General features: G+C 39.5%; 1 pseudogene; it reads right to left on the minus strand.

Annotated features, from left to right (window-relative positions):
* Positions 1–1,144: 1,144 nt before the first annotated feature.
* The window catches only part of LOC101968897 (heterogeneous nuclear ribonucleoprotein F-like), a 37,390-nt pseudogene continuing 11,254 nt past the window's right edge, over positions 1,145–27,280 (minus strand).

The raw sequence follows: 27,280 nt of genomic DNA on the forward strand, positions 1-27,280 counted from the left end.
AGTCCTGTCTATTTTCCTGAGCAATTCAGTTCAGCATTTCTTGTTCTTTCCCAGAATATCCTGCTGGGATATGTTCCTTCTAAGCGTTCATCCTTCAGACGTTCCTTTCTTAATTGTAGATGAGCAGTAAACTGTTCAGTTTTTGTTTTACCAAAATAGTATTCTTTTTTTTTTTTTTGGTTTCATTATGAAAAAGTCTTTAAGAAAAATTAATAGATCCATAATTCAAAGAGAAACATTTCTTATTCTAGTTTTTTTTTTTTCATTTTAAATCTTGTAGGTTAAGTTTAAAGTATTTTAAAGTTCGTTTTAGGAACAAAAACGCAATGCTAATCCTGTAGGGATTGGTCAGACCTTGATTTAAAACTTTCTTTGTATAATGATTTCCTTTTGAATGTATTTTAATAAGTGAATCTTGCTAAATTTTTAAACTATTGTGTGTGTTTGTGTGTGTGTGTGTGTGTGCTGAGAATTGAACCCAGGACCTACATGTGGATTTTTGCAGCACACCCCTGTGAACATTGGCAGATGCACTCTTTTCGACAACTCAAAGACACTATATCCCTAGGGTTGGGGGTATAGCTCAGTGCTAGAGCATGGGCCTCTCATGTGCTGCAAAACATCCATACTTTTTTGTATGTGAGGGTTACTGGGGATTGAACTCAGGGGCACTCAATCACTGAGTCACATCCCCAGCCCTATTTTGTATTTTTTATTTCGAGACAGGATCTCACTGAGTTGCTTAGAGGCTTGCTTTTGCTGAGTTTGGCTTTGAACTTGAGATCCTCCTGTCTCAGACTCCAAAGCCACTGGGATTATAGACCATGCCACCGTGCCCAGCTCAAAGATCCACGTTTGACATACTTTAACTACTTTAGCTCAAATAACATCATTCTGAAGTATACTACCAAAATATTAATCAAGAAAAGCAGAAGAAAACAGATTTTAGTTTATTCAATCTCTCATACTAGAAGAAAAGTTTGCATGAGAAAGCACCAAAGAGGTATTTTTTTTTTTAATTCCTATATTACCAACTCTTGGTGCGAAATGGGTCCCACAGCTTCCTCTATTTATAAATTGCTTTTCACTACTTGTTGGCTGCCTGTGAAAATTTGATTGAAATAACTCAAAGGTTCCTACAGAACTAGTCTTCTCCACCCATGCTGTTCTGACTGATGTCGCCAGCCCATAATAGCCCCTCACTACATGATTCCACTATGGTGGCCTAGGCCTCTGACACCTCTAACCCTCCATCACCTGGTTGCTGTAATCCCCACCGCTGGCCCCTGTTGTGGAATTTGGGAACAGTTCTATGTGTCCATGTTGCACCATGGCCCTGTATTTTGACATAGCCTCCCACAGCTTATTTGTAGTGGCAAATTGAACATCCGCTTTGCCTATCATTGCTCCATCAGGGCTAGTCTCAGAATGGATGCTCACCATGTTGAGTGAAGTTGTAGATATTGTTCTCAGTGGCTTTGTAGGCCAACTCCCCCACCCCGACTCCATACGGATACAGCGGCTAATGGTGCTCTGAACATGAACTCACCATCTCCGTGTCTACAGTTATACATGCCTGGAGATTAATTGAGGCCTCTCCCAAATGGTCAGTGGGGAAACTGTAGCCATCACGGAGGCAGCTGTACTCCTCAAAGCCTCCATAGCCTGCCCAGTAGGCACCAGACCTCATCATCTCCAGCCCTGCCCACCTCGCAATGCCACTGTAGTTCTGGGCTCTGCCTGGCCAGTCACAGGGTCCCAGCCACTGCACTGACATAACTTTAGAGGCAGATCAGAGGATGAGTTAACTTCCTCCCGACTGCTTTTAAACATTTCCATATACCTATGCCCTAATCTCTCCTGTGCTTCTCAGCTAACCTGTGAGGCAAACTGTACTAGGACTCCCCTGTAGTCTTGCCTTCAGGGTCCACAGGCAATGTTGATCCTATTTGGCTTGATTTCCAGTCCTTAGAAGAACTGAATAATTTCTTCCTTTGTGCATCCAAATGGGACGCCCTGAAGCTACATGAAGCTGTCATTGGTAGTGTCAGAGCTGGTGGGACCACTATGCTTCAACAACCAATCCACCTCAGTTTCTGTGTGACTGGAACATCTCAAAGGTCCAGTGTCCTATGTTTTTGCTGTCTTTTCAGGGCCATTTTATTTTTTTAACATCATCTTCTCATTCAAGTTCAACAAAAGCCTCACCACTCTGTCTGCCTTCTCTAGTGTAAACAAAATGGACCCCAGGATCCCAGTGTGAATTGTGCAGTCAGAAAGTTCTGCATGTCCTGAATTGAGCAGTAATAGGACAGGCCACGGAGCTTGACCTCACCTCCTTTATGAACAATTGACAGGGCAGGTGTCACACAAGCTTGGGCACAGATTACTGTGGTTTATGGAACAATCATGGAACCTTCAGTGGAAGACTCTTATATTAGGTAAAAAATTGTCCTCTGAGGAAGGAAGGGCTGATTTTTAATTTAATCAAGCAGCATAGCTTGGGCCAGAGAAGCCCAAATTCTCCCTGATGCTTCAAAATGCAGAGGGCTCTGGGAAAGTCCAAGTGCTTCTTCTTTTTGTTCTTAACCTTCCTAAATAAGATATGGTGCAGTCCTGCTTCCATGATGGAGCCAGAAGAATGTTCTTTTCTTTTCTTTCTTTCTTCTTTGGTACTGGGGATTGAACACCGAGGTGCTTAACCACTGAGCATCACCTCCAGGCCTTTTGATTTTTTGAGACAGAGTCTCACTAAAATCTGGAGCCCAGCTTTGAACCTGTAATCCTCCTTCCTCAGCCTCCTGAGTTGCTGGGATTATAGGTGTGCACCACTGCACCTGGCATATTTTCTACCATTCTTGGGAGAATATTTCCGATGCCATTCTAGGTTGACAGTTAATTTTCTCTCAGCCTTTGATGACACAATTCCACTGTCTTTGGGCTTCATACTTTCTGGTGGAAGTCTACTTTCAAACTATTGTTATTTTGTGGTAGATGCTTTGTGTTTTCTCTCCCTACTTTTTTTTTTTTTTTTTTGGTTACTGGAGATTTAACCCAGGGGTACTCAACCATTAAGCTACATCCCCAGCCCTTTTTATTTTTATTTTTAATTTTGAAATAGGGTCTTGCTGAGTTGCTCAGGGGCCTCACTAAGTTGCTGAGGTTGGCTTGAACTTGCAATCCTCCTGCCTCAGTCTCTCAAGCTGCTTGAATTATAGGAATCTGCCACCATGCTCAACACTTTGTTTTTTCTTTCCTGTTGCTTTAACATTTTCTCTGACTTTGGTGTTTCACATGATGTACCTAGTGTATATGATTATTTTTTTGAGGAATTTTCTGCCTGGGATGCATGATAATTCCTGTCCCTGAGGATTCATGTCTTTCATTAGTACTAGCATTTTCTTAGCTATTATAACTTCACACAGTCTCTCCTCCATTCTTTAGTTCTCTAGTGTAGAACAGTGTTTTGATGTACATTAGAACTTCTCATTCTTTCCTTCCTTTCTCTTAACAGTTTTCTATTTTCTTATCTTTTTGAGTTGCATTCTTTAGAACAACTTTCAGTTCACGGCTCCTTTCTTCTTTCATGTTTATTTAGCAGTTTTCACCTATTAGACTACCATCTTTGCATACTCATATGTATGTATGTATAGTTTAATGTAGCTAGATTGTTTAATTAAATGTAGCTTTAATTTTTATAAGTTCTACTTGATTCATTATGAAATGTATTTGCTCTTTTATTGCCCCCTCTTTTTTGTGGTACTCAGAAATGCTCTACCACTGAATTACACCTTCGACTCTTTCTTTTATTTTGAGACAGGATCTTGCTAAGTTGCCCACATTGGCATTGAACTTGAGATCTTCCTGTCTCAGCCTCCTGGATAGCTTGGATTACAGGTGTGTGTCACTACATCCAGCTGTTTGGTCATTTTTTTATAATCCCCCTTTCCATGTTCATTTTTTTCTATCTCTTTCAACATTTTATACATGTTTTATATATGTATGTATGTATGTATGTTTTAATTGTGGTAAAATATACATAGCATAAAATTTACCAGACTAATTAATTTTAAGGGTACAATTCAGTGGCATTAAGCATATTCACATTGAACATAGTTATTTTATAATCTATATCTGGTAATTCTAATATCTGAAGTCCCCTGGGGTTAAATAATGCTTATTGTTTCTATTGAATCTCACTTGTGGTTGTTGGTAATCTATAGGTTTGGTAATTTCTTTCTGTTTTTTGAAACTTAGATTTAATTGAATTTAACCTGTAACAATCTTTGTAGGACTTTGTAGGAGAGAATTGGCATTTCTCTTTGCCAGACATTAATTTTCTCTGTTTGGAGTGTTTAAGATTATCTGGACTGGACACAATGGTCTACACCTTTAATCTCAGCAGCTCAGGAAGCTGAGGCAGGAGGATAGCATGTTTAAAGCTAGACTCAGCAACTTAGCAAGACCCTGTTCCAAAATAAATAAATAAAAAGGGTTGGGGATGTCGCTCCAGAAAAATAAGAGTTGGTGCTACTCAGGAAACAAACACTAATACCAGAATTCTAGAACAGTGTTGGCAAAATAGCACTCAGGCCAAGTACCTGTTTTTATAAATAAAGTTTTATTGACACATGGCCATGCCTATTCATTATACATGGTCATTCATGCCCATTTATTTACAAATGGTCTATGTTTGCTTTTGTGCTACAATGGTAGATTTAAGAAGTTGCAATTGACCCCATATGGCCCACAAGCCTAAAATATTTATTGTATGAACCTTTAAGAAACCTTTCATGGTTGTTCAGGGAAATACTGTCTTTAGAGCCTGAGACTTAAATAATGCTTTGCAGTGAAAGGGTGTCCCTCATGAAAGCAGGCACATAGTTAGCAACTCCTCAGGAGACCATTGTTATTGTTTGGATACAAGGTGTCCCCCTCAAAGCTCCTGTGTTGCTATAGGATTATTCAAAGGCAAAACAATTAGATTGTGAGAGCTGTAACCTAATCATTCCATCTAGTTTGAATGGACTCAATAGTGGTTAACTGTAGGCAGGTGGGGCATGACTGGAGGGGGTGGGGCATGGGAGTGTGCCCTGGAAAGGTGTATCTTCTCTATGGCCCCTCCCCCGCCCTGCTTCCTTGCTGCCATGTGGAGGAGTAGCTTCCCTCCTCCAAGCTCTCTGCCATGATGTTTTGCCTCACCTTGGGCCTAGAATAATGGAGTTGTCTATGGATGGAGACATCGGAAACCAAGAACCAACACATCCTTTTTTGCCTCTAAGTTGTTCTAGTTAGATGATACAAAAGCTGACTAAAACAACCATCTTTGTTGTTTTTATCATTATTACTACTAATATTTTCCACTGGAGCTATGGAAAATTGTCCTTTGGCTTGTTTTGCAAAGTTGGATTTTTTTTTTTCCTAGTCCACCCTTTCACTACAAAGTGAGCCTCTTTGAAGGTTTAAGCATTATTTAAGTCTCAGTTTACCCCTCCTGTTTGTGCAGGCTCCAAAGACCATAGTTCCAAGAACAATCATGAAAGGTTTCTTAAAGGTTCATACAATAAATATTTTAGGCTTGTGGGCCATATGGGGTCAATTGCAACCTCTTAAATCTACCATTGTAGCACAAAAGCAGACATAGACCATTTGTAAATAAATGGGCATGATGATTGTGCATAATGAATAGGCATGGCCATGTGGCAATAAAACTTTATTTATAAAAACAGGTGCTTGGTTTGAGTGCTATTTTGCCAACACTGTTCTAGAATTCTGGTATTAGTGTTTCCTGAATAGCATCAACTCTTATTTTTCTCGGGGAGGAGGAAGGTACATGGTTAATTTTGTTTTGTTTTACTATTTATATTTCTGAGAATTTTCTTTATTATCTTGAAAGGTAATAAACTCATTTGACACATTTAACATTTCAATTTATCCAACATCTCAGTGTTTTGCAATGGAAGGATTTAAAAAAAAGTATCTTCTATCGTTCCAGCAGCAAAATCCCACAATTTCTCTTTCCTCTTTAGTTGATATATGAGCTCAACAAAAACTCATAAGTTAGCTAAATGATAGCCATCTGATTTTCCTTAAGCATCTCTTGAGTTCTTTAACATCTTGTCATAACAATTTATAGTTTCTTTTGCCTCTGAGGATTTATAGTCTCAAAATAGCAAGATTTCCAATGATAAATGCTAAGATTCTGACTTCTTTTCTGTTATGTCAGAGGATGGAGTATAGACAGTCCCCACCTGACTTAATGATGATTAGACTTATGAGCTTTCAACTTTATAATGGGTGTGAAAGCATACCTGAGCAATTATTCAGTTTTTCCACTTTTAGTACAGTATTCAAAAAACTAACTACATGAGATAGTCAAAACCTTATGAAATTGTGGGGAAAATAAGAATTTTATAAGATACTCATTATTCAAATATGACATAAACTGAAATGTGGCATGGCTTAGAGGAGATGATGTAATTTAAGGAAAGGGAATGCATTTGATTTTGGTGCATGGAATATTCTCCTTTAGACAACAGAGGTTTAATGACACATGGTCCAGTTGCTATATTGAGATTTTTTTAAACAGCTTTGTTGAGGTAACATTAACATATGAAAATTCTATATATTTAAGATGCACAACTTGATGTTATGATATACGTATACATTTTGAAATGATCACCATGATGAAGCTAATTAGCATAACCATTACCTCTAATTGTTACTGTTTGTGTGTGTGTGTGTGTGTGTGTGTGTGTGTGTGTGTGTGTGAGTGTGAGTGAGAGAAAGAGAGAGAGAGAGAGAAGGTGTGTGGGGGAGAGAGATATGACGGACTTTTCAGTGAGAACAATCAGTGCTGTAGGGTGTAATATTCATGCATCATCAGTAGTATTGTAAACATGTTTTCCAAGTTTAAAGTTTTAGAGTCAACCTACAGCAAGGAAGGCCCAGCTATCATTAAGGAAAATGGTGAATGTTACAAACCTGGGAGTTTCAGAGGTCTGCACACAGCTGCCTGTGGCTGGGAGGACAAAACTCTCCAGGGGTAATCTTGTCTCTCTTAGTATAGTCTGAGGGGTGAGAGTTTAAGGGAGAATTTATGTTTTAAGTAAATTTATGTTTGGTATATTCTAAGACTTTTAAACTCTCTGGATCTTTTTTTTCTTTTCTTTTCTTTCTTTTCTTTTTTTTTTTTTTTTATACCAGGGATTGAACTCTGGAGCACTCAACCACTGAGCCACATCCCTGGCCCTATTTTCTATTTTATTTAGAGACAGGGTCTCACTGAGTTGCTTAGCTTTTGCTGAGGCTGGCTTTGAACTAGTGATCCTCCTGTCTCAGCCTCTCTAGCTGCTGGGATTACAGGCATGCACCACTGCACCCGGCCTCTGGATCATTTTTATAACCTTGCTTTAGAAAGAGTTATCCTGTAGTTCTTTTATTTCACAATATTTATGGAACATTTCCTACATTCCATTTGTCAGGCACTGAGGAAGAGAACAAGAGAAAAATATCCTTGTCCCCATGTGGCTTATATTTCACTAGGGGAGAATGTGCCTTTCTACAAATGTCTTTAGCAATCAGGAAAATGCAAATCAAAACTATCCTGAGGTTTCATCTCACTGCAGTCAGAATGACAATCATCAAGAATATAAATAATAATAACTGTTGGTGAGGTTGTGGGGAAAAAGGTATGCCCATACATTGTTGGTGGGATGGCAAATTAGTGTAACCACTCTGAAAGCAATATGAAGATTCTTTAAAAAACTAGGATTGGAACCACCATATGACCCAGCTATCCCACTCTTTGGTGTCTATCCAAAAGAACTAAAATCAGCATGCTATAGTGATTTGTGCATACCAGTGTTTATAACAGCACAATTCACAAAAGCCAAATTATGGAACCTAGGTGTCCCTCAAAAGATGAATGGAAGCCAGACACAATGGGGCACACCTGTAATCCCAGTGGCTCAGGAGACTGAGACAGGAGGATCATGAGTTCAAAGCCATCCTCAGCAAAGGCAAGGCATCGAGGTGCTATGAAACCGTGTCTCTAAATAAAACACAAAATAGGTCTGGGGATGTGGCTCAGTGGCTGGGTACCCCTGAGTTCAATCTCTAGTACCGCCCCAAAAAAGAGATGAATGGATAAATAAAATGTTGTATACATATACAATAGTGTTTTACTTAGCCACGAGAAGAGTGAAATTATGCATTTGCTGGTAAATGGATAGAACTGGAGGACATCATGCTAGGTGAAATAAGTCAGACTCAGAAAGTCAAGAGTTGAAGGTTTTCTCTCCTATGTGAAAACTAGAGAGAAATAAGGAATGAACAAAAAAAGAGGGGTGGGGACCTAATGAAAATAGAATGTATAATTGTGTATAATTTAGAGGAAGAAAGGAGGGATGGGGAAGGGGAGGAACTACAAAATGAAATTGACTAAATTATGCTATGTCAATGTATGAATATATCACAGTGAATTCTATTTTTACATATAATTATAGAACATAAATTAAAATGAATTAATAAAATGTATTAGAAAAATAATAAATGAATAAATTAGAAAAAATAAATTAATAGAAGGAAAACCAATACAGTAAAGGAAGAGGATTGGGAGAAGGTAGAGGGGAGGTAAAAGGGTAGTACTGAGGACTGAAATGGAGCAAAGTATGGTATATGTACTAATGAATATGTCAAAATGAACTCCACAGTGGTGTAAAACTCTAATGTACTAGTAAAAGCATAAATAAATTATCTTTTGAAACAATCCTTAAAAAAATAAAAAACATCCAAATTTGCCAAAATTTCTTAATAAAAATTATATTGAAAAAAAGACAAAAGGGAAAGGAATTGGGATATCATTGATATCTCCATCACGTTTAGCAACAGTAGGTTCTAAGACCCTGTATACTTTGGTGATTCCTAATTCTCTATCTTCAGTCCAGATCTTGTTCCATAGGGTTAGTTCTGTGTGTAGGGGTGTCTAATGAACATCGCAAACCCCTTCTTCCTCCAGTATCCTGCAGCTCCATCAAAACACACTCCTTCCTTTTTCCATCTCCCTCCTCTTCTCCCATCCTCCCACCATCTAGGAGCAATCACTGGATGCTCAGGCTGGCTGACTGTACCTCCTGTGTAGCTAGAGCTCAACTTCCTGTCTAGGTATCTTACCCACCACTCCTCAGTCACCATCTCTCACTTGGATTATTGCAACATGCTTTTCAATGCTCTCCAATCCATCCTCCTACACGGCAGCCAGAGCCTTGTCTCAAACAGAAACGATCACCTCATTGATCTGCCTAAAGATATTCAAGAGTGTCTTAGACTGTTCTGTGCTAACGGAGGAATCATTTATGATGAACACAAATTTGTTGGCTTGTGGTTCTGGAGGCTGGGAAATCCCAGATCAAGTCTAGCAGCAGATGGGACATTTTGGAAGGCAGGAGGTCAAGAGCACAAGAGAATGAACCTACTCCCTCAGCCCTTTTTTATAATGGCACTAGTCTATTCATGAGGGCTCCTGGCCATTCTAGGCTCTGGGGTCCTACCTTCTTCATTCGAATCTTGATACTACTCCTTCCTTGGGCAAGTTATTTAACTTCTTATAAGCTCAGTGAGCACCTGTGACATGGGGATCATGGTGAACTTAACTTGTGGGTTGTTGGAGACTTGTATTTTGCCCTGTGGCACCTCGTACTCTGTCTCTCACCATCTGGTCTCAATGAGTTTCTCTGAATGGCCTCCCCATGCCCTCTGCTTGTCGCTGTCCTGCTCTATCTTGATGACACACACCCACTTTGTCATCCTGGTAGATTGTCTGCGAGAGCATGAGCTGCACCATTGTGGAGACCACTGCCCTGTTTTCTATAACATTCCCAGTGTTCTCTACAGTGCTTGGCAATGGGAGGGCTCAGTAAAAAACGAGGAACACCTGAGACAAATGCAGAAGTCAGTTAATCTGGCTTGACCTTGGGGAGAACATTCTGACCTTGAGGTCTCAGGGAACCTGGAACAACCCTGGGACACCCAAGCAAGACAGTTCCACCTCTGGCAATGCACCAGTCATTGTATAATTTAGAAGATCTTTAGTAAGTGTATTCCTTCATCGACCCTTAAGATTGCTGGTTTCTCCACCGCATGACCCAGCTATACCATTGAAGAATTTAGGGTAATTTTGGGGTGGCATTAGAATTTACCTTGAAGAATTTAAGTCATCTTACTATAACGATACATGCATACAGATATTATGGCAGCACAATTCACAATAGCCAAGCTATAGAAACAGCCCAGGTGTATCAATGGATGAATGAGTAAAGAAAATGTAGTATATACATACAACAGAGTTTTATTCAGTCATAAAGAAAAATGAAATTATGCCACATGTAGAAAAATGGATGGAGCTAGAGACCATCATTAAGTGGAAAAGTCAAACTCAGAAGGCATGTTTTCTCCCATGCAGAATCTAGAGAGGAAAAAAGGAAGACAAAGGTGAGGGTGGATTTCCTAAAAACTCAAAGGCAGATCAGTAGAGGAAAAGGACCAAGGAGTGGGAGGCAGAGAAGGAGGGGAAAATGCTGGGGAGTGATATTGGCCAAACTATATTGTTATACTGTGTGCATGTATGAATATGTAATGATAAATGCCATCAATATGTACAATATAATGCACCAACAAAAAATGTGGGAAAAATGCTGGTTTCTCAACCATATTTCTAACTTAAATGACATTAGGAGACATGTCTACACATCTGAATGGTACCAGATAACCTGTAGGGGGGTTTAGGGCTGCAATTTGTCGAGTGCCATATAGTCCTGGGTAGGCAGTGTCTCTGCTGGGAAATTAAGGGAAAGTGTTTTTATTCATCGATGCCCCCATGTAAACCTGCCACAGGACCAGCCCTCCTCCTGCAGGGAGAAGCTCTCAGCTGAGACGGGTGGACCCCTCTCATGGTGTGACAGGAGCTCAGGCAGTGATTTGGCTCCTTTAAGAGTGGGGACAGGCTGCTGGAGTTCCAAGGCTCCCACTGCTCACAGCCAGCAGCAGAGCCCAGCTGTCTGCAGCCCCAAGGGGACTTCACTGTGTTTACACGGATGGTCATATGGTAACCTCTTCCAGCTCACGGGCAGGCTGCACAGTTACCTCATCTGCAGTCCAATGACTTCATCCACGTAAAATGTAGCATGTGGGAACTGGGAGCAGAGCAGGGCCAGCCTCTCACTGGAGCCCAGAAGAAGCTGTCCTCCATGTGGGCTCAGGGAATCAGCCCTAGAGCTGTCCACTTAGTAATTATTTCCAGCCCAGAGCTGACTCAGAGCCAAGTGGATGTGTTCTCCTGGGAGGGGAGCTGGGAGGCGCCTGTGCAGACATGTGTACTCACACCTGGAACTTGCTTATCGCAGGTGATTCCTCCTCCCCCACCCCAGTTGGGCCACACTGGGTAAAGTGGCTGTTGCCTCAGATTCTTAGGCAGGAACCTCCAAAATGTTGTTGTACAAACAGGATGCAAAGCACAAGGAGAGAGAAAAAGGTATATGGTGTTCTAACTTGGGGGTGGAAGCATCATTAGATATTTTTTTATTATTGTTTATCACTATCTTTGAATTATATTTGTTCTCCCCCTCCAAAAAATATTGCATGTGATGACTAGGAATATAAAATAAATTACCTTTGCCATAGGCTGCTGGGTTTATTAGCCCCTTTCAAGCTCTTCACCATGTAAAGGACAGGTTGACCTACAGTTGTCTCCTCCTTCCAGCAGCCTCCCTCTCTCTCTGTAACAGGAGCTCTGCTATTTGTGCATTTAACAGCTTAACCCTTTGAGTCAATCCAAGGCTCTGTATTCTTTCTGGTATTTCTTTTGGGAGAGCATTAAATTTTTTTCCAGCTTTATTGAGATACAACGGACATTTAAAAAATGTATATATTTATCATGTACAACAGCATGTTTCAATGTATGTACACATTGTGAAATGATTAGCACAATCAAGCTGATTATCCTACCCATTCTTTCACATACTTGCCACTGTGTGTGTTTGTGTGTGTGTTTGTGTGTGTGTGGTAAGAACATGTAAGATCTACACTCTTAGCCATTTTCATGTACAAAATACATTATTATTAACTATAGTTACAATGCTGTAAAATAGATCTCCAGAACACTTATTCATCCTATCTCACTAAGCCTTCATCCTCTTTGACCAGGCATCTTACATTGTAAGGCAGTGATTCATGTTATGCACATCTTGTCTATATATATATATATATATATATATATATATATATATATATATATATATATATAATGAAAACAGATGGAAAAACAAGCCCAGGAAATAAAAAGGAAAGAACAACACAAAAGTTAAATAGCCCTAGAGGTCAAGAATTTATTTGGATAAGCTTTGCACAGCAAAAAAAAAAAAAGACTCTTGAAGGGGAGACTGCTCATCTTAAAGAGCAAATGTTAATAAACTTACCGTCATCCCCCTGATTGCATGAAGCTCAATTAGCAATACAGGACCCGTTGCCCTTGTTCTTTAAATGCAGGACAAAACCAGTTATTAGTGTGGTATCTAAGTCTTGTGGGGGCGGGAGGCAAAGTCATGGCTATAATGAGCAAAAAAGCAGGGGTCATTATTTTGATGGTGTGTTTGCTGTTGACTCCTGGTTGTGCACTTGACATATTCTTTCTTATTAGCAAGCTTGGAACATTGGTGGAGAGTGTTCAAATGATTTTCCCCCAAAATCTGAGCTTTAGGACAGTTCTCCTACATGTAGATGAATACCCCTCTAAGCAAATTGCCTCCCAGCCTGTCCAAAATCACCTCTGCTGCTGGCAAATGGTGTTTCAGAGTAAGGTAAGCACTGCAGAGAACCGGAGGCTGTATATTTAAACAATTACAGGCCTGTGTGTATTTCAGCCTCCTGCTGCATGGTCCCGAGCAAGATGGTGTAATATGTGCATTTTACATATCAATAGCAGAGGAGGCTGTTTCCAGATGGCTGTACCTATTTCAAAGCCACCTTTTTATTCAGAAGGAAGACTGTGTGACCTCCCTCCAAGTAAATGTGTTTTGTAAGCCCTGGGAATGAATGCTTAAAAAATGGTCCTGGGCTATATTTCATGTCCAGTCCAACGTGTTGTGTGTGCACAGCTGTTCAGGGCTGGCATGTGGTAGCATATTAAAAGGAAGATTACCATTTCCAATTTTTTCCCCTTCTGAAAGCTTGATATGCATATATGAAACTTGTGGAAAAAAATAGGCATAATGAGACAGGGAAGCTGGGTCTCAAGGCACTAGTCAGTGCACATCTGGAGTTTGTAGCATTCTAGAGATAGTTACTTATTCCCAGGAGCCGCAGCCGGAGTGGGAATGGTAGCCCGGTATCCATGGTGAGCTTCCCTATCTCACCGTGCCAGGTGTGCGTGTGTGTTATTTCTTGGAAAGGCTGTCCTCTGAGGGGATGGGGAGGGGAGAGGACAAGAGAGAGAGAAGGGAAAAAACAGAAGGGAGGTAATTAGGCACCACCTTGCCCAGCAGAGCCAGCTCAGGCGTCTGAAATCGAGGATGGGTATTGGAAGGGCGCTGGTGGAGTCAGATGATGCATTCAGAGTCTTCTTGCCGCCTGCCAACTCCAGGCTTGTTTCTATGGGTACGAGGCCAGGGAAGAGAAACCCTGGGGTCAGAAAAGGCGCACAGATAACAATACCAAGCAGGATGGGCCTTGCTCCTTGCCTTTTGTGCAGTTTCATTTTAATCTTGAACTGGCAACCTAAATGCATGCTGGTCCCTCCACACTGTCCCCCTACCCAGGAAATTGGAAATGTTTCAAATCTTGTAAGCTGTTATTTAGAGAAAGGCTTCATGGAATATTGCTTTCATTGCATAATTGGCCGATCTTTCTATTCCCATTTAGCGGACAGAGAAAGTGAGGAGTTGGAAACTGTATGGACACGCCTTATAATAAGAGGGAAATGGCACAACTGGGAAGTTTTCCCAAGAAAAGAATTTGTTATAAATTTCATAGATCCAGGACATGCGTGATTTTTCTTTCTTTCTTTCATTTCTTTTCTTTTCTTTTCTCTCCCCCCCCCCCTTAAGCTTCAAGATTGTGAAGTTCCAGATGCTCTCTGTAAAAAACAATGCCCCACAGGGAGGGGAAGTGTGAGGTCCGGCTTGAGGCCACCCTTATAAAGGGCTATAAACAGCAGCTGCTTCTATTGTGCGTGCCAAGTGCTGCCTATTAGGGTAGGTCTCCGAACTCCTTGTTTCTTTCTCTTCAACCAGATGTGACCAAGCGGGAGTTTGTCAATTCAGAGGTGGACCCCAGATGGTGGGAACCAGGAAGCGGAGGGGGCACAGGGGGCTCTGGGGAGGCCCTCGCCTCTTTCTGCGGTGCTTTGGCTTCCATCTCTGCGTCTCATCTGCATTCCCTACGCTCCCAGTTCTCTGTAGCGGAGGCTGAGAGGAAAAGGAGACCCGAGTGTGTGATCTGCAAGCTCAAATGTGGGCATGTGGCGGATGCACCACACACTGGAGGGGAAAGGTGACAGCGAAAGAGCACTCGGAGGAACTCCATTTAAATACCCCCAAAGGGAGGGCACGAAGAGGGTAAATAAATGAGCCCCAAGCTGCTTAGACTAAGCAGGACTGGAGGGCGAAACAAGAGGATGCGGGCTGGAAGAGACAGAGATGTTTCTCTCAGCTCACCTGCCAAGGGCTCATCAGCTCTTGGGTTAGCAGGGCATAAACTGTCATTCTCAACCTCAGAATCATGCAAATCTAGTTACTTGTGCACACGTGTATTTACCCATTTGCCATTTAAGAAACCGAGTTCAGACATTCTTAAACCCTTATTTCTCTTTCCCTTTTTGGTTCTTCTCCCGTGGTAGAGGACCTTGTAGACACGACTGAAAACAGCTGTCTGCACAAGTTCCCTAGCTAGAAGCCCGGAGGGGGAGATGGGGAAGGAACATCTTTCACAGAGCCCTCCATAATCTGCATGTAAGTAACATGGCCCAGGCAAGTGGTCCTCAAAGTAACAGCCTCTGTTGTTTTGCCCTTTCTGTTTCATGGAGATGATGAGAATCATTGAAAAGTTTATCTTCTGAAGTTCTCAACTGTATTGCCAGAGCTGTTTCTGTCACAGTGATTTCCCAATTATACAAGCAAATTCTCCAACACAGCTGGTAGAAGTAGATGGGTAGAGTGATACAGAGAACAATTCAAAAGTACAGTATGACTGAATTAAAGATTTGAATAGGTCATGGCACATCATTCCTATAGATGCCAGAGAAACTCTTGCATAGGTGTATATGGAAACAAATGTATAAAGATGTTTCAGTTGGAGTTGGAGGCAACATAAGTACTCAAAATTTGGGGTACTCAAAATGTGGCAGGAGTTTATGGTGGAATATCATGCAACAATTGTCATCATGAAGAACCACAGTTCTTTTTTTAAAAAATTATCTTTTAGTTTTAGTTGGACACAATACCTTTCTTTCATTTATTTATTTTTATGTGATAGTAAGGATTGAACTCAGGGTCTCACATGGGCGAGGTGAGCTCTCTATCACTGAGCCACAACCCCAGCCCTGAACCACAGTTCTTCAGAAAGAAATGAAAATGCAGGCAGCAGAAGAATACAATCTATAGAATGATACCTGTTAGTCAGCTTTACATTACTGTAACAAATTCCTGAGATGAATGAACTTAAAACGAGGAACGTTTCATTTTGGCTCACAATTTTAGAGGTTTCAGTCCATGGTTGCTGTAAGCTTATGGGGAAGCAAAATATCATGGCAGAAGCATATGGCAAGGATACTGCTCAGTTCATGTAGGGAAACATAAGGTGAGGAGGGGCTGGGGTCTAAATATCCCCTTTCAGGGCATGTCTAAATGATCTAACTTCCTTCTACTAGGCCCTACTTCTTAAAGACTGGGACATTCAAAATACAAACAATAGCAATACCACTTTAATAATGTTAAGGAATGTATATTAATACAAACGATACTGTATTTTTATATCTCCAAGGGCAAATTCCTAATACATTTGATGAGTGTCTATTGGGTGGGGAGAAAGGAAGGAGACAAGACCCTGGGTATCAAGAATAAAGGGAGCCAGGCATGGTGATGCATGCCTGTAATCCTAGCGACTTGGGAGGCTGAGACAGGAGGATTGCAAGTTCAAAGCCAGGCTCAGCAAAAGTGAGGCACTAAGCAAATCAGTGAGATCCTGTTTCTAAAGAAAATACAAAATAGTCTGGGGATGTGGCTCAGTGGCTTAGTGCCCTTGAGTTCAATCCCAGTACAAATAAAGAAAAGAATAAAGGATAAAATAAAAATTAAATAAAGAAGAGAGTAGTATGGTTTGAACTGACCAATGATGATAATTAAAGGGTCACAGAGTAAAGAAGCCATTAATTCAGTTGCACTTAAATTCGTAAGTATAAAAATTTCCTTTCTCTGTCTCTCCCCTATCGATCTGCCTAAAAAATAGCAGGGTTTCTGTGGTAAGAAGTACTAAAGAAATGCACAATTCATATATAATATTATCATCAACAATTAATCATCAAATACTCTTTAGACCTATACTGTGGGTTTAGTCCTGCACTAGGTATGACAGAAGCATGCAAGAGCATATGGTATTGTCCTTGGCCTTATCATGCAGATTGGAAATTTTATGTGAAAAATAACCTGCAATTCAAAACAATTTTTAATTAAGGCCCAAACTGTGGAAGATATACCACATGAGCTGCATGAGGTTTGGAAAAAAAATATGGTAAGAAAAGCAGTGGTCTGAGAAATTTTCCTAGAGAAAGACGCTCTATATTGGCCCTTACAGGAGACGGGAGTTGCTTTGGTGGAGGGATAGCGAAGTGAAGCCTGGGAGCAGCTGTATTCAGGGACAGACCCCACAGAAAATGCAAGTTTGGGGTGTGAGTTGGGGTGTAGTATCCACTTACCCTCTGGTAGAGTTCAGCTCTGGGGACTGTGCGTTGTCCCCAGGGTTCTGCAGGAGGCCATTGGCAAAACCTCGTTCAGGCTTTCCTACACCCTGTTCAGCATGTGGGTGCTTGAGAGTGGGATTTGGGATTTGGTCACGAGAACATATCTGTCGCCAGAGTCATCCCTGTCACTTTATTTGCCCTTTCAGACTTGGGCTGCCTCCCAGCATTGCCCTATTGCTCCCTCTGTGAGAAAAAGGGAAGGGGTCACGTCTTAAGGCAAGGGACCTACATTAGCAATGTTGCATAGACAGTTCTCTGCATGCCATGGACAGATCTTCCAGTGATCATTTAAAACAGCTTTTTAAAAGTCAAAATCATACTTGTGGGAATTTAAAGAGTTGACTCACTATGGTTTCTTAAGGAAACCAGGAGTCCCCTCCCTCCCATTTCTCCCTGCTCAGACATAGTCACTCGAAGCTGTGTGGATAGATTCCTTTTGTATTCATAACTATGTTTCTGCCTAATGGGTGTGATATTGCTGCCTTTTGATTTTTTCGTTTTAGGCACTATCTATGGACCTCATATTGTGTAAGAAAAAGGTCAGTTAGCTTTCTTTTCACTTCCTCCCTTGGCCATGAACATTTCCTATCCCCCATTTCCCCAGGTACTTTATATATTATAATTTGGTTGGATCAATATTCAGAGTATGTTATTCAAAACTGAGCCTTTCAGCAACTATGATTATTTTTTCTTTTCCAAGTAACTTTTTGATCTCTGGATCTAGTGGCTATATCCACCAGCAGTGTGGAAATATAACTAATGCAATTATAGGATTAATTCTCATATTATTCAATTTTAATTCTTTTTACATCTAAACTTAAAAACGGACAGCTTTTGAGAACTTTTGAGTATGTTTGGCATACCTTGGGTATGTAAATTGCTTTTCACTTTCTAATTTAATGAAAACTCAATATAGCTGAAATAAGTATTCTAAGAAAATTTAGTGTGCAAATTGTGATAGGTGGCAAATGCAAAAAACACATTGGATCTGAAAGATTTAGTTTAAAAAAGAACATAAAATATCTCGTTACTAATATTTATGCTGATTTTATGTTGAAATCATATTTTGGGTATAGTAAGTATGATGTACTATTAACCCAGTAAGTTCCATTTTTTTTTTTTTTGTGGTTCTGGGAATTGAACCCATGGCCTTGTGCATGTGAGGCAAGCACTCTACCAATTGAGCTATATCCCCAGCCCCTTGTTTTTAATTCTGCAAATTTTTCAACAAAATTGACATAGGTGCATTAAAATAGATTGGAAAACTTAATCCATAGCTTACATATTATTAAAATAATTATTATTATTAGAATTATATTCTTTTTATCATATCATGTCTTTATTACATGCTATATAATTATATATTATCTATTAAATTTGAGTTTTCAGTTGGGCATTGTGGTGCACACCTGTAATCCCAGTGGCTCAAGAGGGTAAGGAGGAAGATCCTGAATTCAAAGCCAGCCTCAGCAAAAAGCGAGGCACTAAACAACTCAGTGAGATCCTTTCTCTAAATAAAATGCAAAAAATAGGGCTGGGAATGTGGCTCAGTGGTCGAGTGCCCATGAATTCAATCTCTGGTAACCACCTCCACCCCCCACCCCACCCCCCAAAAAATTGAGGTTTTATAGGTGTTTCACATCTGGGCTGATGGGAAAATATAAATGAAAATGAATTTCAGTTGGCTTCTTAAAACATGATTATAAACTGTTGAAAATGGCACATTTCTATTGGATATGGCTGTGTGGTATTACATTTCATTTATTTATTTGGTTTTTCTGTGAATTTATTGACCTCCAACCCTACAGCAGTGCTCTGAGTTTCCTCTTGGGATGGGCATTCCCACCAGCATTCTGTATCCTGTGTCCTCTGATAAACTCTCATCTGGACTGGCAGCTGTCATCCTCAGGCTCCCCTTCACTAACATCCTGGGAATACTTACATTGTTCAACTCTGTTCATGCCTGTTTACGGAACCTCATGACTTTTCCCTTTTTGTTTAATGAAACACCCTTTCCAGTAGTTTCCTAAGAAAAGTGTGTGGGAGGTAATTTTTTTGCAACCTCTTACATTGAAAATTCTCTATACACCCTTGATGTAGTTTGTCTGGGTAGGTGAGTCCTGTATGGAAATAATTTCTCAGAAATTGGAAGCCACTGTGCCATTGTCTTCCAACTTGTTGTGTTGCTGTTGAAGCTCTAAGTCGTTTGATTTGTTATCTTTTGTATGCACCGTTTCTCTTGCAGGTATTGCTCTCTGTCTCCTTGTAGAATCACTTTTTTTTTTTCACCATCGCAGCAAACTTTCATGATGATGTGTCTTGGTGTGGGCCACACCCTTCAATTTCGGGAAATTTCCTTGACTTACTTCATTGGTGATTTCCTACCCTCCATTTTTTCCATTTCTTCTCTTTTCATTTGCATGAAATAGTTATTGGTCTCTACAGGTCTCAAATTGTCATATCTTTTCTCTTTTATTTTCCACTTACGCCTTTTGCTCTTCTTTCTAAAAAGTTTAAATTTTTTTCCAACTCTTCTGCTGATTTATTCATTTATATATCATATTTTTGATTTCTCAAAGCTTTTTTTATTTTCTCATTGACTATCTCTCCTTTTTAATTGCATCTGGCTCTTGTTTTATGGATATGTATTTTCTATATCTCCTTCTTCAAAAACTATCATGTTTTTCTTTTCCTTACATACCCTCTGTTTCTTCCCAATTCCATATCTTCTGTGTATTTGATATCTCTTTATGATAAAGGATTCTCTAGATGGATAGAATTCTGGGGTTGTTTGTGCCTGTTTAGTTGCATGCGGTTGAGCTTCTAACAGCAGGGTGCTGTGGGGGAAATCCTCAAGTGAGTTAGTTGCTTTAGGTATTTCCTGGAGAGCTGGTCAGATTTCCCAGAAGAGATTTGGTCAGTCTGGCAGGTGAAATCTTGGCTGCCTGACTCCTGGGAGTTGACTTGAGGGCTTGGGATTTCAACATTTAACATGTGTACATTCACTAGCCCTTGTTTTCATAGGGTACCCCAGCCTGCTCTTGGCTGCCTCTGCCAGTATCTATTTCTGCATTAACAAACTTCATGGTTTGAGACAACCATTTTATTTTGCTTCTGATTTTTTTCTCTCTCTTTTTTTAAAATTTATTTCTTACATACATTAACAATAGTGGAATGCATTACATTCATAATTATCCATTCACAGCACAGTTTTTTGTAACTCTGTATGTAAAGTATGTTCATACCAAATTATGCCATTACACATGAGCTCTCTTATTTTTTTGCATACAATTCTTAATACACATTTATACCACGATTTATCATATCTGTGTTTGTATATAAGGTATGCCAACTAGGAAGCTCTTGATCTTTAATATCAGGCTTTTGGCAAGCTTGGTTGGGTGGTGTGTTTTGTTACATGGCTGGAACTGAGGGTTCATTTCTATGTGGTTTATTCCCTGCATGGCTGGAACTCCTTGGCCTCTCTGTCTCTTTTCATCTCTCTGTCCCTGTCTCTGTCTTTTTCCAAGGTGTTTTACCCTCTAGGGCCTCTTATAGCATGGAGGTCTCTGTGTGGTCACATTATTTACATGTTGCCAACTTCCAGTGGGCATGAAGCAGGAGCTGCTAGTGCTTAGAATTGGCACAATTCTCTTGCCTTGTCCCTCAGATTCAAGGATATGAAAAGATAGAAGTACAGGAGATGGAACCCAGGACCCCATATCAGCTAGGCAAGTGCTCGACCATGGTAGAGACTTCTATCATCTACTGGATGGAAGAGGAAGGCCACATTGCAAATGATCACGTAGCTTCAGAGAGTGTCATCCTTGGAAACTTTAATCTGCTGCACTGTCAAATTAAAATTGATTTAAAGGAACTTTTAGTGAGCATGATTTTCATTGGATGGGAATATTTATCAATTTTGTTTCCTTTTTATAGCTGTTCTTTATAATGTCCATGCAACATTGAAAGATTGTGCTCAGCCAATCTTTCATGCACCTGTAGACCCAGGTACTCAAGAGGCTGAGGCAGAAAGAGCTCAGAAGTTCCAGGCCAGCCTTCATAACATAGACTTATTTTTAAAATAAATAAATAAACATTTTCCCTGAGTCCTCAAATCATTTTCTTTCTTTTTGTGTCCTATTTTTTTTCATGTTTTGTGGCTTTTTTTTTTTTTAATTCAGAAGGGGATCTAAATTAATTCACTTTGGAGACTTAAGTGAATTAATTTAGATCCCCTTCTGAATTAATTTAGATCCCCTTCTGAATAGTGTTGGTTCCTATTATCTTAGTTCCAAAGGGTAAATTTTTTTTTTTTTTATTTAGTGGATGGTTTTATCTTCCTTTCTTGGGTGCCCATTCATCTGGGAGAAGTTGGTTTGGAGGGCAGTTTCTTTTCTCAGGGGTTCACTGCTTTTCAAAACAGTTCCTTATAAGCCTTTGTGGGCAGGTGCTGATAGGGGCACCTCAGGTCTCCCTAAGTCCCTCTTGGGCAGCTGGCAGTTCTGTGAGGCATGGCTCTCACTTGCCACAGTCCCATTCTCTTCCAGTTCAAGTCTGAGAACTTCCCAGATCTTTGGACAGGATTCCACCCACTTACTTCCCACAGGGGCTTTCTTTGTTACTGTTGAATGGTGGTTTGTCAGTACTTTGATCTGTCTTTTCCACCATGATTCACACAGCCTCCCTCCAAGTTCCACGTCCATTGAGACCATTTTCCCCTTAATTTACATTAATGGTATCGACTTTTCTCACCACTTAGGATAACTCTATTAATATCATTTCATTGAGATTTTGGGAAGGGAGGGGCCTTAAACAAGCTCAAATTACCATCTTTTAAGTTTCATCGGTCATTTTCTTCTTGATTTGAATCAGGTCTACAAAGAAATGCTCCAAAAATTTGATTGTGTTGAAAAGAATGGACATTTTATTTTCTATGGAATAGAAGAGAGGAAACACCTGTAGTAGGGACACTTAATCCTGGTTGCAGGGGGTGTGTTGACGAAATGCCAGTGGCCAGGCTACAGACCAGAAGCTTTGATTTGATTGGCTGGGCCAGTGCTCAGCCACCAGCTTTCACACAAACTCCCGGGGTAGATTTGGAATTGAGTGAGCTGAGAACTATGGGTCCTGAGCCTGTGAGTGTCCTGGGAATTGGGGAAAAGGAGGAAAAGGAAACATTAAAAGGAAAAAGGAAGACATCACAAGGAAGAGGGAAGAGCACAGGATTTAACCCCGTGTCCTCAGCTCCATAGTCGGATGTTAGTGTAACCTTATGTTACTTCTTTGGGATGCTGTTTCTCTCTGCAAAATAGTAACAATGATGCCTACCTCTTCGCATTGATGCAGGACAAAATCACATGCCTGTGAATGTGAATGTTTTTTATGAGAGAGAGAGAGAGAGAATTGGAAGAGGGGGAAAGTAACGTGAAATAAAGGAGAAACTCTCAAGATAGAGAATAATGGTTTTCTTTTTGTTGGCTGCCTGACCTTGACCATGAATCTAAAACACCATTTTATTTTTTAACAGTAAGAAACTTCAGGGGACTTTCCAGGAAGGGAACTGAGAGGGGCCTACAAGTGAGTTCCAGGAATTCAAATGCTCACCTCTAGGTCCATCACAATTTCATCAGCTCACTGAGTATTCCCTTATGATGGGTTATCCGTATTTCATGCCAATTCTCCCAAGAGATCATCTACAGTGTAATTCAGGATTGAAGGGCAGGTGGAGTAAGTCTTTGAAGAAGTTTTATTTTTTTTTAAAAATTAAGTTTATGCAAAGACCTCACACCTAACTAAAAGCAAAAGAATCTCTATCATGGGGGCTGGGGTTGTGGTTCAGTAGTAGAGCGCTTGCCCAGCACGTGTGAGGAACTGAGTTTGATCCTCAGTGCCACAAAAAAAAAAAAAAAAAAAAAAAAAAGAATAACTAAAATAAAGATATTGTGTCCATTTACTACTACTACTACTACTACTACTACTACTACTACTACTACTACTTAAAAGAGAGAGAGAGAGAGAGAGAAAGAGAGAGAGAGAGAGAGAGAGAGAGAGAGAGAGAGAGAGAGAGAGAAGTCTCTAGCATATTCTTCAACAAGACTCCCAAAACACAAGAAGTAAAATAGAGAATCAGTAAATAGGATGGTAACAAACTAAAAAGCTTCTTCATAGTAAAGGAAACAATCAAAAACTTGAAAAGAGAGCCTGCAGAATAGGAGAAAATCTTTGCCACCTGCACTTCAGATACACCATTAATCTCCAAAGAACTCAAAAAACTCAATTCCCCCCCCTCAAAAAAAAAAACCCACACCAAATAACCCATCAATAAGTGAGTAAAGGAACTTCACAGAAGAAGTATGAAAATATATGAAAAAATGTTCAGTATCTCTAACAATTAGAGAAATGTAATTTAAAACTATACTGAGATTCCACGTCACTCCAGTCAGTATGGCAATTATCAAGAATACAAGTAACAATAAATGTTGGTGAGAATGTGAGGAAGAAGGTACACTCATATTTTGCTGGTGGGACTGCAAATTTGTGCAACCACTCTGTAAAGCAGAATAGAGATTAATCAGAAAAAATTAGAAGGTATCGACTTTTCTCGCCAATTAGGATAACTCTATTAGTAAAGGAACTTCACAGAAGAAGTATGAGGATATATGAAAAAATGCTCAGCATCTCTAGCAATTAGAGAAATGTAAATTAAAACTATACTGAGCTCAAAGAAATCTCTCCCTCTTTTAACTCCATCCTGCCCCAGATGTGAGTCATTTGTTCAGTGTATCAACCCTGTGTATGTTAATCATCCAATAGTCCCTTAATAGCATTCTGAATTATCAAATTGATTGTGGTTGTACTGTAGTACAAGTTACCCTTACAGTGTAGCCTAACACTATGTCACAATGTCTATGTCATTTACCTCCTTGCATCTCATAACAGGCATTGTATTATCTCACATCATGACAAGAGAGTTGACTAACAGTACATGCTTTTAGAAAGAGAGGTCACACATAACTTTTATTATACCTTATTTTTATGATTGTTCTCTTATTATTTAATGTTATTAATATTATTATTATTTAATGTTATTAATTAATGTCTTATTGTGTCTGATTTGTAAATTAAACTTTATAAGTATGTGCATGTCGTCCATAGTGTGTACATATATTGGTTTGGTACTATCTGCAGTTACAGGCACCTACTAGGGAGATTTGCAATGTATTCTGCATGGACAAGGGGGTACTATTATTGGGTTTTGCACATACTACTACAGGGTTTTGAGATGAGTTACCCTGGTTTCGGGTTTTTCCTACATCCAGTGATTGGTATTCTTATAAGAGACTGGAAATGAGAGACAGAAAAAAGGAGAAAATGCCATTTGAAGTTGGACAAGATATACCTGGAGCCACTTGAAGATGGGAGAAGCAAGGAAGGATTTGGAGCTTTTGGAGGGAACATGGTTCTGTTTCTACCTTGAATTTGGACTTCTGGTTTCCAGAACTATGAGAGAATAATTTTTTTTTGTTTTTAGCCACAATTTATGATAATTGGAAACAGATATGCCCTTCCTTATTCTGTCTTCCTCTCTTTCCTTCCTCCTCCTTCAGCTTAATTATAATGTTTAAGATAGGACCTAATTACGCTGGAGCAAAGAACACAAGACCCAGCAGAAGGTAAGTGATATGCAAGTTAAATGACTAAACAGGACCACAAAATGAGTATCACGAGCCAGCAGGAAGCCAAGTGCTAAGGGAAGAATGCCTGCAATAAGTACAGGAAGGTCAGGGGCTTCTTTGTCCTCCAACCCAGTTTTTCTCTTGATCAAACATCCCTTGATGCTGAGAACTAGCTTCCTCTCTCACTGCCTGGAGAGATGCACCTAATGCAGTGACATCACTTTTGTCCCTCAAATTCTGAGCCTCCAACTAGACTCTTGGAGTTCCAAGATATTTTCCAGATCATGTTTATAGCATTTTTATATATTTCTTGCTGCCTATAGTTATTTTTAGAGTATGTGTAACTTAAGGGTGGCCAACAAAAATCACTGGGTTGTTTAATCCCTTATGAAAGACCATGAGAAAGTCAAGACCCCCCCATTGAAGAAATGCTGGGGAAAAAATATGTTCTTTAAAAGAAACAGGGCCATTAGTCCTCCCGCCTAATCTCTTTGGAAGGCAAACATGTATGAAAATCTCGGTCTTGTCAGTAGCTGACTTCTGACATAGGAGCAGAAGCTCCGGTGACTACACAAAACAAACACATCATTATAAAAGTACTTATTAAAAGTTAATTTTGAAATGTCAACAAGCAAGATTTAGCAATCAGGTATGAGAGAATTGAATCTCCAGAGTCACCCTATCATGATACTCAAAATGTCTATTTTTCAACAGCAACAGAAAAAACAACATATACACAGAGAAACAGGAAATGTGACTCCTTCCTAGGTAGAAAGAGTTTCCCTGAGAAATTCTGGACATTGAAAGATGAAGATGTTTAATTTACTGTCTTAAATATGTTCAATGTGCTAGAAGAAACCATGGACAGAGAACTAAAAGAAATCAGTAACACCATGGATGAGCAAAATGGGAAAAATCAACAGAGAAAGAAATTATAAAAATCAGCCAAGCAGAAGAGCTGGAAAGTAAAAACAAACAAACAAACAAACAAACAAACAAAAAACTGAAAAAGAAAACTCACTGTAGGGATTCAGTGGCAGATCTGAGCAGGCAAAGTGTATGACTGATGAACTGGAAGGTGAGACAATTGTAATAATCCAGTATGAGGATCCGAAAGAAAAAAAAAGATGAAAAATGGACAGAGCATGATGGGTTTGTAGAATAGTATAAGAATATGAATATCAGCATTGTAGGAATCACAGAAGAGGAAGAAAAAAAATTGAATAAATAATTGCTGAAATACTTGCCAAATTTGAGGACATGATCATACATATTCAGAAAGCCTGATGAACTCCAAGGAGGATGAAGTCAAAGAGGTCCATGTGGAGACATATTACAGCCAAATTTTTTGAAACTCAAAGAGAATTTTGAAAGCGATAAAAAAGACAAGTTACTACTCCTTATTAAGGCTCCGCCATAAGATTAACAACTGATTGCTTTTCAGAAACCATAGATGCCGAAGGGCAGTGGGCTGACATAAAGCCTTGAAAGATTAAGACACGCTAAGAATGGCAAAACCCAACTTTTAAGAATGAAGGAGAAATTGTAAGTAAAAGCTGAGGGAGTTCATCACCAGCAGTCCTACTCTGCAAGAAATGTCACAGTTAGTTTTTACGTCCCAGATGCAAAGGTAATGAATTGAAGCTATAAGGAGAAATAAAGACCACTGGTAAAAGCAACTAAATATGTGAATATAAAATCCAGTATCACGGTACTTTTGGTTTGGTATGTAAGTTCACTTTTTTTCCTGTATGATTTGATAGGCAAATGTACCAAATGATTCTAAGTCTATGTGAATGGGCATGTAATATAGGAAGGTATAATTGGTGACAATAAATATAAAAAGAGGAAGAAAAGGAGATATATATAAGTAGAGGGTTTTTATATTATTGAAATTAGGCTGAAATTATTCTCACTAGTTTGCGATACATTTAAGATGGTTTTTTTTAGAGAGAGAGAGAGAGAGAGAGAGAGAGAGAGAGAATTTTTTTTTTTTTGTAGATGGACACAACATAATGCCTTTATTTTTATGTGGTGCTGAGAATCGAACCCGGGTCTCGCCCGTGCTAGGTGAGCACTCTACTGCTGAGCCACAATCCCAGCCCCATTTGAGATATTAATTGTAATCCCCAAGATAATCACTAAGAAAATAACTTTAAAAATACAAAGAGAAAAAAAAAGAAATTAAAATGCTATAAAACCAAGCACTACCCAAAACATTCTACATTTTTTTTTCAGAGCACCTTCTAATGTTTTTTATTTATGAATTATCACAAAGGGAATCATTTATATCCACTAGACTGTGATAACTTAGGAAACTTAGCCATGAGGTAGGTAGTGCACTGAGTCACTTTTACAAGCCCAAGTGCAGACTTGAGTTAAAGAAAGAACATAGTACAATGGAGAGATTAGTAGACTAGAAAACAATAAAAGTGAGTCCTAGCTGCCTGGGTTCTTTGTATTAGCAAGCCATGTAACATTGGACAAATGTTTTCATATCGGTAAAGGGAAGATGTTTATATTAGTCAGTCTTTTGTTACTGTAATAAAATACCAAAGACAGGTTAACTTTACAGAGAAAAAAGGTTGAATTA

The sequence above is a fragment of the Ictidomys tridecemlineatus genome, chromosome 7, assembly GCF_052094955.1.
Source record: "Ictidomys tridecemlineatus isolate mIctTri1 chromosome 7, mIctTri1.hap1, whole genome shotgun sequence".
In the NCBI taxonomy this organism is placed as follows: domain Eukaryota; kingdom Metazoa; phylum Chordata; class Mammalia; order Rodentia; family Sciuridae; genus Ictidomys; species Ictidomys tridecemlineatus.